This window comes from Macaca fascicularis, chromosome 5 (genome assembly GCF_037993035.2).
Source record: "Macaca fascicularis isolate 582-1 chromosome 5, T2T-MFA8v1.1".
Classification (NCBI taxonomy): domain Eukaryota; kingdom Metazoa; phylum Chordata; class Mammalia; order Primates; family Cercopithecidae; genus Macaca; species Macaca fascicularis.
Window position 1 is genome coordinate 3,918,736 of NC_088379.1, and position 13,202 is coordinate 3,931,937.

The 13,202-nt window shown below is 56.5% G+C and overlaps 1 long non-coding RNA gene across 1 annotated transcript; it reads right to left on the reverse strand.

Moving 5' to 3' along the window:
• Nucleotides 1-2,910: 2,910 nt before the first annotated feature.
• Nucleotides 2,911-7,253, reverse strand: LOC102122900 (uncharacterized). Its single transcript, XR_276885.3, has 3 exons — nt 6,554-7,253; nt 5,903-5,977; nt 2,911-3,176 (listed from the first exon to the last, which is right to left on the reverse strand). It is a non-coding gene; the product is annotated as an uncharacterized lncRNA (long non-coding RNA).
• Between the last annotated feature and the right edge of the window lie 5,949 nt (nt 7,254-13,202).

Consider the following 13,202-nt stretch of genomic DNA (forward strand, 5'->3'; position numbering starts at 1 on the left):
AGGCCACCTTTGAACGCACAGCCCTGGCCCCCTTACTCACCTTCCAAAGGCTCCTCGCTGCCCACCTGAGGTCCAGCACCTTGGCAGTGTGTCCGGAGTGTGCAGGGACTGGCCCAGCCCACATCTCCAACAATTTCCCACTCTCATGGGCAGGGGGCTCCGGTGAGCAGGATCCTTGGACCATCCCTGCCTCCATGTCTGCTGTGGCAGGGGCCCCGTCCAGGGAGCGGCAGGCCTGGGGAGCCCCCACTGCTCCTGTGCCCCTGCAGAGAATATCACTGCCTCCCCTTCCTCCTGCGTGTCTCGGATGTGCCCTCTCTGCTGTTCAAACCAGCTGGGATTGCTTCACTCTATTCCAGTGATGCCCCTAGGCTAGACTGGGGCCTCCTGGGGGGTGTCTGGTTCCACCCTCTACCTCCGGTGCCCGGCCCAGGGCAGGGGCTCACTGGGCGGCTATAGAACTGGTCTGGGTTGATGTTTGTTAGGTCTCTGGTGAGCCGCCGAGCCACGCACCCTGGTCCAGGCTCCTCCTGGAAGAGATGATTCTTTCCCCATCAGACCGGCCTTGGCAACCATGTTGAAAGTCAGTGGACAGAGACAATGGGCCCGTTTGTGGCCCTCAGGTCTGCTGCACTGGTCTGGCTGTCTCTCCCTGCGCCACTCCATGCCGCCTTGCTGCTGTTGCTGTGTGCTCGGCTTGGAAGCTGGAGTCCTGCTTAGTTCCTCTTTCTCAAGATTCCCTTGGCTCTTCTGGGCCCGTGCATTTCCACATGTGTTCTAGAATCACTCCGTCCCCAGCTGACTCTACAACAAAGTCAGCTGGGATTCTGATGGGGATGGTGTGGAAGGTGTAGACCAGCTTGGGGGCATCGCCAGGCTACTTCTTTGCTTTAGGAAGTCCTCCTTCTACTGTTCCATCAATCACTCATTCATCCACTCACACCTTCGTTTTCACTGTGGGGCTTCAGTGCCCAGCACTGTCACTGCCCTCAAGGAGCCCAGCCCCACGTGGGGAGCTGGAGGCAGTGAGGGTGAGTCCAGGCGTCAAGGCTCCGGCAGGGTCTCCACCTGGCTGAGTGGGGGCCAGTGTCAAGGAAGAGCTTTCTGGGGGTGCTGCAAGCGGGAGAACAGCGGGATGGGGTGGGTGGTGTGGGTGGTGTGGGTTCACGCAGTTGGGGAATCTTCAAGCCAAGGGACCTGGGCGTCCAGGAGGGGCCTTTCCTCTGCCTCACTTCTCTGAATCTATAAATGACGAATACTCCTTGAAGACATCAAACAGCCAACATTCCTCTAAATATTTACACAGGGCTTACATGACTAATACATCAAAACAGGAATTCAGCAGATTACATTTCCCCAGATATTTAAACATTGATTATAATCAAACTCTTCTAAACCTTCAATTAAAATCATGGAAGTAATCTATCTATCTCCTTATGGCTTTCAACACTTCAAAAAGCAGAACACGCGGTTTGGATTTCAGGACTAAAAATCCGGTGACATAGTGGCCTGTTAGTATTCATTTCATTGTCGTATCAGTTTTGTTACCTCCTTCCCCTTCTCCTGCCCACCTCCCCCTCTGCCTCCCTGTCCTCCTGTCTCCCAGAGCCACCACTCCTGGATGACATTTTGGTGTTACAGTAACACCTGCCTTCACTGACACCTCCTCTGGTCCTGCAGGGTGTCCATGGAGTCTGGCGAACATGACATGGACCTGGAGTGTCTCCCAGACCTGCAGCCCCTGTGCAGCTGAGCTTCCTTTCATTGTTCAAGTTCATGGTTTCTGCTGATAGACTCTTTGGGCTCCCATCTTTCAATGTTTTGCACCCTGGTGTTTTCTTTAGGATGTGTGTCTGTCTGAGTCAATTTGGGCTGCTGTAAGAATACCACAGACAGGGACCTTAAATAAGAGCTCTTTATTTCTCACAGTTCCGGAGGCTGGGAAGTCCAAGAGCAAGGGGCTGGCAGATTTGGTGTCTGCTAAGGGCTCCCTTCTTGATTTTCAGATGGCATCTTCTTGCTGTGTCCTCACATGGTGGAGACAGGCCATCTCCCTGGAGTCTCTTCTCATAAGGGACCACTGTGGGGTCCCACCCTCAGGACCTCATCTGACCCTAATCACCTCCCAAAGTCCTCACCTCTCAATACATGTGATATGGTTTGGCTGTGTCCCCACCTAAATCTCATCTTGAATTATAGTTCCCATAATCCCCATGTGTTGTGGGAGAGACCCGGTGGGAGGTAACTGACTCATGGGGGCAGTTACCTCCATGCTGCTGTTCTCGTGGTAGTGACTGAGCTCTCAGGAGATCTGATGGTTTTATAAGGGGCTGTCCCCTCTTTTGCTCCACACTTCTCCTTGCTGCTGTCATGTGAAGAAGGACATGTCTGCTTCCCCTTCTGCCATGATTGTAAGTTTCCTGAGGCCTCCCCAGCCATGTGGAAGTATGAGTCAATTAAACCTTTTTTTTTTTTTAAATAACTTACCCAGTCTCAGGTATGTCTTCATTGGCAGTGTGATAACAGATCAATACACCATCCCACAGGGGATCTGCGGGGGATGCAAACCTTCAGTCTGTGGCAGTTCCTTGTGGTTCTCCTCCCTGGGGTTCCCTGGCCCAGACTGTTATATGTGGACTGGTCATTAGCACTGGCAGGTGTCCTGTCTTGGGTGCTGAAAGACGGAACCTGAGAACAAGCTCTGCCTTTCGGGATGTGGGCTCGGGTGGGCCACCCTGGGATGTGGGAGCAGGTTTTGGAGCAGGCCCTGCCTTCCTACTCTTAACACAGACACTGCTGTCTCAGTTTCCTGCAAACAAACACTCTTCTCCTCTTAGACAGAAAAGCAAACGTATATCCAATCTTTATAAGCAGATAGAAGCTTGGTTCAACAAATGAACGACCCATGTGTATTCAATTTCCTGTTTATTAAAATTAATAAAAATGGGCCATGTGGTATGAGCCCCTTTGCCGTCACCATTTCCCGAGGCTGTATCCATAATGGAATGACGAGACCCTTGGAGGCAGCAGTTTGAAGGAGCTGGACGATTGCTGCTCCCACATAACAGTCCTGAGCTTACTGTTCTAGGTCAATGGTCATGGCCACTCAGGGACCTAGGTCTCCCCATGTTGCTCCCACAATGAGGCCATGGCCACCTGGCAGGTGCAGGTCCAGCCTACATGGAGTGGAGAGGAGTGAGAAGGATGCAAGGCCAGTATCTCCAGCCCCATCCAAGCCTGGATGTGGCAGAGGCCGGAACAGCCTCTTGGAGCACCTTTCCGGCTGGGCCTGGGGTGGGTCCGGCAGGGCAGCCCTGGCCTGGTTCCCTCCCTAGGGAGGAAGTCTGCAGCCCGCACCATGAGGGGTGGCACCCTGTGTGTTAACTTCCCTCCTGTGAGGAGCCTTATGGACCCAGAGCTCTTCTGAAACTCAACTGATTTAATTAATCAGTGTTGTAATTATTATTGTTTTTGTGCTCAGATTATTATAACTTGGCAGGAGGGAGAGCCTTCAAGCAGGATGCTTTGTCCTTCTGGAACAACCCCTGGTGACTGGAAAGCATCCTTGCTTTCTGGCAAAACAGGGTGTTCTAGGTGTTTCTGGATATTTCCTCCCTAGGATATGGAGTTGGTGGCCCTCCAAGGATCCTTGCCATCTTCCATTGCAGAGGAGACTCTAGGCACAGGAAAAAGGGACCCGTGGCTTTTCATAGAGACAGGATTGGGAAAAAAATGGTCTTTTTATAAATATCAAAAATTTTCATAATTTTGCCAATTGCACATGTAACGCTGCTGCCGCTCTTTTCCCCAGTACTAGGGCCCTCTCACATGGACCTGGAGAAGGCTGTGATCTCGGAGCCTGCGGCACAGGAGGGCTGTGGGGAGGTGGAGGCTGGGGGTTGCAGCTGCACTGATGTGCAGGGGGCTGGGTCCAGGCCAGCTTTCCTGTCTGCACTGCCTCCTTCATCCTGACCCCTGTCCTGACCCTGTGTCCCTGGAGAGCTGCCTCAGGGTCACTGTCCAAGGGGCCTCTGCCCTGGTCACAGCCCCCTTCCTGCTCTTGTGGTTCCAGGACACCCTGCTTGAGCCCTTGTGGACCTCCATGGACCCAGCCATGCCCAGAGCCACAGAGCAGAGACCTGTGTCTTCCAGGGCCTTGCTCAGAGAAGGCTGCTGGGACAAAGAGCATTTCCTCCCTTTCTCCCTCCCTCCCTCCCTCCCCTCTTTCCCCTTCCCTCCCTCTCTTCCTTCCTCTCTCCCTCTCTCCCTCCCTTCCTTCCTTCCTTTCTCCTTCCCTCTCTCCCTCCCTCCCTTCCTTACTTCCTCCCTCCCTTCCTCCTTCCCTTCCTCCCTCCCTTCCTCCCTCCCTTCTTTCTCCCTCCCTCCCTCCATTCCTCTTTTTCTCCCTCCCTCTTTCCCTCCCTCCCTTCCTTCCTCCCTGTCTTCCTTTCTCTTCCTCCTTCCATCATTAATTTATTAACCAAAAACTCCCTGTTGAGCACCTACTGTGTGCAGTGTAAGAGGCTAACCTGTCTGGCTGAACTGAGCCTAAGGCGGAGGTGACCCCTCCCGAGAGCCGCGCCACTCTCAGAGCTGGTAAGGACTTGCATCACACAGGAGGCTCTCAGGCCCGGCATGCACTGGCTGTGCTGTGGATTCGCCCATGTCCCAGGCACAGGCTCACACCTGAAGCCCAGCTCTAGCAGCCAAGATAGCCTTGACAAGGGCTGGCTCCTGCCTGCCAGAATAGAGATGAGCCAGAAGCCCCAGGCTGCCTCCTGCAGGAGGGGCTGGGTCCCGATGTCCTCCACAGTGACACAGGCACGTCTCCCAGGCACATGTGCGCCGCCCCCCACAACACACACAAGCTCATTGCAGGCGGCTTTCTGAGAGGGGACAGCACGGGGAAGGTGGTAAGCTTTGGCATCAGGATGACCAGGGAACCCCGGGCTGCGACCAGGGCACAGGCCACCAGCACTCTGCCTCTGTGCCTCTTATCCACGACATGGGGCTCGTACTAACAGCACACACTATGGGAAGGATTAGGTGTGATGCTCTGGACCAACTGTGGGCACAGGGAATCGAGAAAGGGCTCGGTGGCCCACAGCTGCCATCAGAGTTGTCATATGGTGAGGATTTTATGGTTTTACCATGATGGGTATATATTCTTCAGAGAAAGGCGGACACCTGGAAACCCAGACCTTGTCCTGTAGCTGTGGAGCCAGCATAGGTCCCACTGCCCCAGGGACAGGCCCAGCTGCTTGTTCTGGGATATGGGGCTGCAAATGTTGTGAGCTTCCCAGGGGGCTGAGAGAGGCCAGCCAAAGACTCCGAGGACAATGGGGGAGGTGGGGAGGTGCGGAGGTGGGACTCCAGCTGGGGAGGAAGCATGGGAGGGCAGGGACTGAGGTCCCCAAAGTCTTCTCCAAACCCCGAGATTCTGAGATGTATGCTTTAGGACACGACAATGGCTTAGTGACTTTCACTCAGGGACAAAGCCCCCAGCAGAGTTAGCATCTACGCTCCTAAGTGTCAGGTGCCTCTGGGCCACCTTTGTGCGCTGTGCCTGCCCCTGCCTCTGCCAACAATCTACCCCTTAGGTTCTGATGACAGAGTCCCTGTCATCAAATGGCTTTCTTTACACCAGGGCCAGGGCTGCTCAGATCTTCTGACACAGTCACCTGCTGGGCCTCAGGGACACTCGGGCACCCTCCCCCTGGAAAGGCCACCTGGGTTTTGGAGACAGACAGGCACAAGTGTGGCCTGGAGTTCCGCCTCCCTGGAGCTGCCTCCTGACCACTCTGGGTCTCCATTTCCCACCTGTAGAGAGGCAAACAACAGCATCGGGCATGGGGCTGATGTGGAAAAGACGCTGCGGAATCTGCATGTCACAGGTGCTCACCTTGTGTTTCCAGAAGGATTCTCGGGCCGAGGCGTGGGAGTGAGGAATCTGGAGGGCTGGGCCACCAGCAGGAACCTGCAGGGAAGAGGACCTGGTGCGAGGAGTGGGCTGCGAGGTGAGGAGTTCTGGGGACCAAGGGGTGGGATCTGCACTTCATCCTGGGAGGTCATTCGATGGGGGCCTGCCCCCGGAGCAAGTCAGCTGCCTGGTTGCTACGGTGACATAAACACCAACGATGGGCAGGCCCTGCTCTGGATGCTGGCTCTGTTTTTTTAATCTTTCCCAGCTCTATTTTACACGGTTTACCAGCATTTACTGAAGGACAGCTGTGCCTTGGGCTGTCCCCAGGAATCCTGCTATCCCCATTGTACAGGCGAGGAAACTGAGGCTCATAGAGTTTGCAGAACGTGCCCAATTCAGCAACTGAGATGCTGCAGGGTGGGGTGGGTCTAGATGGCCCCAAACTGGTCTCCTCGCTGCTCCATTGCTGCAGTGGGGACCCAGTGAGCACTGGGAGCCAGGGCTGGTGAGGTGGCTCCAGGGAGCGCCTCTGCACAAGCACGCAGGGCACATCTGTAGCCCTGCCCAGGCGAACGGTGCACAGCAGGCCAGGCTGAGGGCAGCGGGAGGAGCCCCGGGCTGGGGGTTGACCTTGTCCCAACATCCACGTCAGCGCTGGCAGGTGATGGGTTTCTCTGTGGCCGATCCCTCCTCTGGCTCTCTCCAGGTTCTGCACGCGTCCGGCTCTTTCCCGAGCACCTGTCTCGCCCTGAGGCTGCTCACTCCTCTGTCACAGGGCTTGCAGAAGGATGCTTGGGCAGATCTCTCTAGCACCAAGGCCCTACTTCTCCCCGGCCCACTTCTCCCCGGCCCATGGTTTCCGGTGTGGATCTGCCAGCCTTCCTGGTGAGCACAGGATGATGAGAACCTAAAGCAGCCATGTAGGTGGGGCTCTGTGGAAGGCTGCGTGGGTACCCTGACTTTCTAAGGTGGCCTGTCCTGTACACAGCTTGGTGTGCACAGAGCTGACTTGGAGATGAAATGGATGCATTTCTTGTAGATTTGATGCCCTGGATGCCCAACCCAGGGATGGATGTGCAACGGAGGGCCCAGCTGGAACTTTCCCCGGACCACAGCAGGGACAGCTCTGCTGCAGGTGCTGACAGCAAGGCCTGGGGAGTAGGGGGAGCAGACAGAGCCAGAGATGGAGGGTGAGGGGCCAGTTCTTCTGGGACCTAGAATAAAGAAGTGGAAAACATTTATTAAAAAATCCGCTGCAACACCCCTGAGAGGTGCAGTTTGGTGCCCGTGCACTCCCACTCTCCCTGCAGCTTGGGAGCTGCTGTGCAGTGGGGGAAGCCGAGACCCCCACAGCTCTGTTTTACTCTCAGTGATAGAAGACATGGTACAAGCTCTGTGTCCAGCCCTTCCCCAAGTTACATCACAATATGAGGATGCTGCAGCTGGCCTGTGGTTCACTATTGACTAAGAAAAGGCAAGCTAGGAGCAGCAGAGTGAAGCCCAGGCTCTGCAGAAAATAGCAGCTGAGGGTGAGGAGGAGAGGAGGCTGAGGAAGGTGAGGAAGTGAGGAGTGAGGAGGTGAGGAGTGAGGAGGTGAGGAGTGAAGAGTGAGGAGGTGAGGAGTGAGGAGGTGAGGATGTGAGGAGGTGAGGAGTGAGGAGGTGAGGAGGTGAGGAGTGAGGAGGTGAGGAGGTGAGGAGTGAGGAGGTGAGGAGGTGAGGAGGTGAGGAGTGAGGAGGTGAGGAGGTGAGGAGGTGAGGAGTGAGGAGGTGAGGAGGTGAGGAGGTGAGGAGTGAGGAGGTGAGGAGGTGAAGAAGTGAGGAGGTGAGGAGTGAGGAGGTGAGGAGTGAGGTGAGGAGGTGAGGAGGTGAGGAGGGAGGAGGTGAGAAGTGAGGAGGTGAGGAGGTGAAGAAGTGAGGAGGTGAGGAGTGAGGAGGTGAGGAGGTGAGTGAGGAGGTGAGGAGTGAGGAGGTGAGGAGGTGAGGAGTGAGGAGGTGAGGAGGTGAGGAGTGAGGAGTGAGGAGGTGAGGAGTGAGGAGGTGAGGAGTGAGGAGGTGAGGAGGTGAGGAGTGAGGAGTGAGGAGGTGAGGAGGTGAGGAGTGAGGAGGTGAGGAGTGAGGAGGTGAGGAGGTGAGGAGTGAGGAGTGAGGAGGTGAGGAGGTGAGGAGTGAGGAGGTGAGGAGGTGAGGAGTGAGGAGTGAGGAGGTGAGGAGGTGAGGAGGTGAGGAGTGAGGAGGTGAGGAGTGAGGAGGTGAGGAGTGAGGAGGTGAGGAGGTGAGGAGTGAGGAGTGAGGAGGTGAGGAGGTGAGGAGTGAGGAGGTGAGGAGTGAGGAGGTGAGGAGGTGAGGAGTGAGGAGGTGAGGAGGTGAGGAGTGAGGAGGTGAGGAGTGAGGAGTGAGGAGGTGAGGAGTGAGGAGTGAGGAGGTGAGGAGGTGAGGAGGTGAGGAGTGAGGAGGTGAGGAGGTGAGGAGTGAGGAGGTGAGGAGTGAGGAGTTGAGGAGTGAGGAGGTGAGGAGGTGAGGAATGAGGAGTGAGGAGGTGAGGAGTGAGGAGGTGAAGAGTGAGGAGTGAGGAGGTGGGTGAGGAGGTGAGTGAGGAGGTGAGGAGTGAGGAGGTGAGGAGTGAGGAGGTGAGGAGTGAGGAGTGAGGAGGTGAGGAGTGAGGAGGTGAGGAGGTGAGGAGGTGAGGAGTGAGGAGGTGAGGAGTGAGGAGGTGAGGAGGTGGGTGAGGAGGTGAGTGAGGAGGTGAGGAGTGAGGAGGTGAGGAGGTGAGGAGTGAGGAGTGAGGAGGTGAGGAGTGAGAAGGTGAGGAGTGAGCAGGTGAGGAGGCGAGGAGGTGAGGAGTGAGGAGTGAGGGAGTGAGGAGTGAGGGAGTGAGGAGTGAGGAAGTGAGGAGTTAGGAGGTGAGGAGGTAAGGAGTGAGGAGGTGAGAAAGTGAGGTGTGAGGAGGTGAGTGAGGAGGTGAGAAGCTGAGGGGTGAGGAGGTGAGGAGTGATGAGTGAGGAGGTGATGAATAAGGAGGTGAGGAGTGATGAGGTGCAGAGTGAGGAGGTGAGGAGTGATGAGGTGTGGAGTGAGGAGGTGAGGAGTGAGGAGGTGAGGAGTGAGGAATGATGAGTGAGGAGGTGATGAGTGAGGAGGTGAGGAGTGATGAGATGCAGTGAGGAGGTCAGGAGTGAGGAGGTGAGGAGTGAGAAGCGGAGGAGTGAGGATATAGGGGTGAGGGATGAGGAGTGAGGCACCTGGCAAGGGCTCCCTCAGCATCCATTTCTGTGGGATCCCGGTATCTGATCCTCGCCTTGGCTCTTCCCCCTGAAACCCTCCAGCTGCCTGCACAGCAGAGGGACCCCAATCCCTTCCCAATTCTGCCCCTGGCCTGGGGCTGGGATGGCAGGACCTGAGCTTTGTGGCCTCCGAATCCCAGGCCCCATGGACTTTGCCCTACAGTCTGAGCCTAGGTCACCTGGTGCCCTGAAAGGCCTTTCCCCAGGCAGGGCGGATACGTGGGTGCCAGACAGGTTCTGATGAGCCCCAGGATCCCTGCTGGCCTAGCCGGGCCTTGCCTGGTGTCCACTGTGGGCTGCCAGAGGGGTCTGGAGTCCTGGGGTGCGGGGCATGGAGCAGAAACGGCCATGATGGAGGGGATGGAGATGTGGGGTTCAGAGATGTTGGAGGGGGCGTGGACTCAGGGCAGCCTGGGCAGGGGTTTTGGGACCCATTCTCCTCCAGACAGCCTCTTGAGTCGCCCATTACCTTTGTTAGGAATCCACAGATTCATTGATTTCACCAGCCGCCACCCCTACCCCCCGCCCCCACCTCCCCACCCTGCCAAACATCTGCTGTTTAAGAAGAAAGGCTCTGGACTGGATTTCTTGGCCACTTCCTCATCTCGGGGCATTGGAGAGGTGAGGCCAGGCTCAGACCTGATCCAGCTCCCCCGACCCCAGCCCTGCGAACCCTCAGCTCGGCCTCCTCCTCCCACAGCCTTGGGAGTTGCTCTGGGGGGCCCTGCTCTACCAGGGGTGTCCTGGGGTCCCTGGGGACCTCTGGTGACCTTGTTGAGGAGCCTTCTGCCTGCAGCCACAAGCTTTCCTGCGGGAGCAGCCGACCGGCTCCAAGCCTGGCTGACTGAAATGAGATTCAGAAGGAACTTCATCGCCTCCTGCCCCCCGAGCCCGCTTCCCTCACTCTAAATAATTTTGACAAACACACATCTCTTTCACAGTGGCTGCCCTGAGCCCCTTTTATCAAAATCAGCCCTTTGAACAGTGTTTTCCGAGAACAGGAGGTTGCCACGAGCCGTTGGATTCCGGGCGGATGCATCATTCATGAGGGGAGACAGCTGCTCCGGCCCCGCCCAGCCCCAGTGGCTGCAGCGACTGAGGGTAAGTCATCTCCGCCTTCTCCTTATCAGCAAGCGTCTCCTGCAGGTCCCGGCGGGCCGCTTGCTCAGTAGACTTATATGCAGTTGGCTTGAGGTTTGGGGGTCCTGGTCCTGCCCTGCAGCAGAACCCCTCATTCTGGCATTTGGGAGCAGTGATTCCATGCTCCCTGCTTGGAGGTGGGCTGGAGGTGGATGTTCACACCTGTGACCGCGCCCGGGCCCCGTGCCTCCGGGAGGACAGCTGGGGGTGCCCAGAGCACAGGGTGGGGTGCAGGGCCCAAGGCCTGGGTTCGCTGGGCTGGAGGTGGGGGCTGGGGGCCTGAGTGTTGTCAGGGGTCGGGGATGTAGGTGCCTGTGGCTTCTCTCTCCACTTCTGACCTATGCATGCCTTCCTTTTTCCTGTTTCTTAGTCTTTTTTTTTTTTTTTTTTTTGGCGGGTGGGGGAGGGTGTCTCATTCTGTCGCCCAGGCTGGAGTACAGTGGCTCAGTCTCGGCTCCCGCAGCCTCCACCTCTTGCGTTTAGTTGATTCTCTAGCCGCCCAAGTAGCTGAGGCTACAGGCGTGTGCCGCCACACCCGGCTAACTTTTGTGTTTTTAGTAGAGACAGGTTGTCATCATATTGACCAGGCTGATCTTGACCTCCTGACTTCAAGTGACCCACCTGCCTTGGCCTCCCAAAGTGCTGGGATTACAGGTGTGAGCCACTGCGCCTAGCTCAATTTTTCAGTCTTCGTAGACTATTTTTTTGGAACGGTTTCAGGTTACATCAAAATGCAGAGGAGAGTCTAGCGAATTTGCCTGTGCCCCACCCTACCCAGTTTCCCCGTTATTAGCCTGTGCCCTTCGCATGGTGCGTGTGTCACAGCTACCAACCCGATATGGATGCATCATTGTGAACGCAAGCCCAGCTGGATTCCAATCTCCTCCATCCTCACTCAGTGCCTTCCTTGGGTGCAGGATCCCGCCGGGACCCCACGCCTTGGTGCATTTCCACTCCCCTCTCTCCTCCGGACGGTGCTCTCTCCCCTCCTGCCTCACTGTCTTCTCTTCTGCACGTAGGGAGTGAGGAGTTATGCGCCCTCTCTCTGAGGGTGGACTTCGAAGAAAGGTTGAATCACATGTCCCATTTTGCTCACAGGCTTGGCCAGCAATGTCATAGTAGGTTAAATGGTGGCCACCCAAAGGCGCCCCGGTGCCTGGAGTTGTGCAGGGGCCTTATTTGGAGAAACGGTTTCTGCAGCTGTAATTAAGGATCTTGAGACGAGGAGGCAACCCTGAATTATCCGGGTGGGACCTGTATCTGGTGACACATCAGGGGAAATTTTTAAATAAGAGAAAATAGGAAGGGAATTTGAGACAGACAGAGGAGAAGCAGCCCCGAGGGGAGGCGGTGGGTGCAGGCGGAGGCAGAGACTGGGTGACACGCCCCAGCTGAGGAAGGACCGTGGCCACCGGGAGCTGGAAGAGGCAGGATGGAGCCTCCTCTAGAGCTTTGGAAGGAGCACGGCCCTGCCAGCATCTTCATTTTGGTCTTTGGGCCTCCAAAGACGAAAATCAGCCTTTTGAACAATGTTTTCAGAGAACAGGAGGTTGCCACGAGTCATGGCAGAATGAACGTCTGGTGTTTTAAGCCCCCGAGTTGGTTACAGGAGAGCTATCTCATCAGCCTGGCCCACAGGGCTGGTAGCCCCTCTTCCTGGGGAGCAGCGGCTGGCCGGGGCTCGCCTGTGACCAGTGCTGGGGCTCTCTGCCCTCTGTGCCCCTGCTGAGCCTGAGCCACAGCCACCATGCCAGCCTTTCCCCAGAAATCCCACCTGGACACACATCTGCACGCCCTCACGTTCTAACCTAAATTTCCAGAACACCAAAGTCAGCCTCAGGCTCACAAATACAGGCAGAATTGGAAAAGAAAAAAAGAAACTTAAATACTTAAAACCAACAGGTAAGATTCCAAAACAAGCCACTGTGAGGCAGGAGACTGGGGTCTGGAGGCAGAGGGAGCCCGGGGCTGGTTCATGCTGGCTTCCAGGGACTCAGTGTGGCGGGGAGGCCCCCATCTCTCCACACCCAGGATGATGGCAGGGCGGGCAGGAGGGATTGGGGCTGCTCCCTTCGCAGGCGTCACAGGTGAACGGTGGAGGGGACCTCTGATGGGTCCCCTCCGGCCGCCAGGACTGGTCATGGGCCAGTCCGTCGTCTGCGTGGGGTGTGGCCAAGTAACCAACGGGAAACCTCCGGAGGGTATGTGGACTGCAGAGAGTTCTGCGGCCATGCTCTTCAGCCGCTTGCTGCAGCTGGCTCCCGCTCTGTGGAGCGCAGTTTCGTTTCAGTAAATCTGTGCTTTCCTTGCTTCACTCTTTCGTTGCTTCATTTCTACATTTTATCCAGTTCTTTGTTCAAAACACCAAGAACCCGGGCGACTCGTGGTAAAGACCCTCCGCTGGTCACAATGGGTCCACAAAGACGCCTGTGCCTCTCCTGGGTGAGCCCTGGTTTTAGGGTCTCCCAAAGCACACCCAGGCACGGATTTCAGGCTGAGGCGAGTGGGATCGTAATGGAGGGAACATTTGGTTATTTTGTTACTGGAAATGACTCTGGTGCAGGAGACCCGTTGTTGCCAGCAGCACAGCGGGTGGAAGCCAGACTCTGGAGCTGAGAGGTCAGGTTTGAATCTGCTCTACTGGGCAGTCACCCGAGAGGTGACCAGATGATGGGACTTCTGTGCCTGAGTTTCCGCAGCTGCAAAGTGAGAACCAACCTCAGAGGATGCTGCTGAGGATCTGTGAAGGGAGAGGGTTCCTGAGGCCACAGGTGTGTGTCCTGGGTGGGATGCCCAGCCCCTGTGCACACTCTGCTTACGTGGTGATTCTCCACCAGCACCTCTGAACCCAGCCAG